The sequence below is a fragment of the Austrofundulus limnaeus genome, unplaced genomic scaffold, assembly GCF_001266775.1.
Source record: "Austrofundulus limnaeus strain Quisiro unplaced genomic scaffold, Austrofundulus_limnaeus-1.0 Scaffold249, whole genome shotgun sequence".
In the NCBI taxonomy this organism is placed as follows: Eukaryota; Metazoa; Chordata; class Actinopteri; order Cyprinodontiformes; family Rivulidae; genus Austrofundulus; species Austrofundulus limnaeus.
The window spans coordinates 160,088-162,367 of record NW_013952651.1 but is presented as its reverse complement, the minus strand read 5'-3'; positions in this window follow the sequence as shown (position 1 = coordinate 162,367).

Sequence of the window (2,280 nt, the reverse complement as noted above, 5' to 3'; positions counted from 1 at the left end):
CAAATATATATCAGCTGTAGCAGCATCATATGAATTCTGGCATTTTACACATAGTCCACCAGGAGGCGCCAACACAAAAGTCAGAGACTTCACATGAGATTTGGRCCATCTTCTGGAGGAAAAGCAGATTACTTCCTACTTGCRAGYGCCCCYTCTGGTGGGGAAACATTTTTTCAGGGATACAAACTTTTTCAGAACACCGGTAGATGGCAGCCATTACAGACAAACATGTTTGTTGTTGTTCGAGGAATGGCCCGGTCACACGCTGATGTTCGTTATCATTACTAAGGTGCAGGACTACTCTTTCTTTTTTTTCACATCATGTCACCTGTTTGGATCTGTTATTATCTCGCTCTGAAGCATGAAGGAGTGTCAGAGGTGAGCTCGTTTCAMCCGCTTTTTACGATGCGGCCTCATTTCTGGACTCAGGCATTTTGTGAATGAAGCCGATATTTTGGTTAAAATACATAAGTAAAAATATTTATCCGAGTATAGTACTGCCCCCCAACTTTATGGACAATTTTATGGATTTAATTTTACATTTTATACTTGAATAATTACGGTAAATAAAAAATATCTGAAGCTCCTATATGTCCTCTTTTTAGATGAAGCCCCCTCCTCAAATATGGGGTCCATCATAAAATCGCTGGCTGGCGCAGTGTAGGTCCAACACATCTACATTCAATTTCACGTTGATTGGTGCAACCGTTATGATACGATTGACCAAATATCACTGAATGAATGAATAAACAAACAAACAGTGGAAAAACAATAAGACTACAAAAAATTAATTAAAAAAATTATTTGCTGCACAAGTTAATTGGATTTAACTATTAAAAGATTTTCAAAAACAAAAAAAATCTACCTAAAAATCAAAAGGTCAGCAGAGTCAGAACGCTAGCTTCTGTTGTTTATCCTCCCRCATTAACAATGTTTACTTTATCAAAACACTTTTAGCAAATAATAAACTCTCAGCAGCACAGATGGGATCCATCAGAGCAGATTCAGGAAGTTGGCGAACACCTGCTTCGGCCCACTTGACCCTTCCACTCTCGTCCCTTCCTTTCTGCCAAACATCTACTATAAACTGGACCTCATGTGTCAAAGCAGCAGAAAACATCCTGAGCTAACAGGAGCTGCCTGAGTTTACAGGACAAGTCAGACGCTGTTTCCAACTTAATCCATTCTCAGCAAATGACTAACAAATCCCTCAGCAGCAGCCACCGGCCGGTTTGTCCCAGCTGTTGTGCTGCTGACAACGAGCAGATTGTTAATCGTTGCTTCGTTAGATAAATCTCCTGCTCTGACAAAATGAGCGAGAGAGCAAACAGCTGGGGGGAAAAACATCTTCTGTCCAACAYGAAGATGGATGGAGCTGAGCACGCTTCTGCATCATTGTGCCTGAGGTCAYGTCAGAAATGTGGGCGTGCTGTTTATTATGACACTAAAGTTTGATGTGATCATGAAAAAATTTAAAACAGGAAACAGCCATTGTAGAAACAGTTTCAGTTTTAATGTTTTATAAACCTCAATCTGACCTTATGAGACTCACTGAACTMAAGAACTTTCTTCCTCCTCAAAGTGGAGGGATTGTGAGATTTTCTAACAGCCGACATGGTAAATCCACAAATCCTGACCTGTACTTAGCTTGTTGTGCATCATTCATTCAGCTGATGCATTTGATTTTATTTTAACTTGATACAAAATCTGATATTTTATTGTTTTGTTGTCACAGCTTGTTAAATCTTAAACTGGATATGATTTTGTTTTTTCATCTTGATATTTTAACAGGAAAAATACAGTATATTAGGTTTTGGTTTAAGACATGTATATGTACGTATATGTATACTGTATGTATATGTATATGTATATGTACAGTATATGTACATGTATATGTATAGTATATGTACAGTATATGTACAGTATATGTATATGAACAGCAGCAAAAATGTAGAAAGTATGTTAGAGAATAGAAATGGAAAGGGCAAAAGGCACTTCACTATCCATGGTTAATATATTAAGGAAACCTGAATCACACTGTATAATTAGAGCACTTWTGAAGTATTTAAAGGACACAAAGTTAACAGAGAATTTATTTTATTTTAAAGGTAGGGAAAATAGGACAAGTTAGTATGTGGATTACACCTCAGTCCGGTTAATGGCAGTGATACACAAGATAGGAAGCTGCCAATAAACTCTATAGAATAAGAAGAAACGGCAGCAAATGACAAGAAAAATACTACCAAGAATGTGAAATTATCATAAAACAATGAATAATAA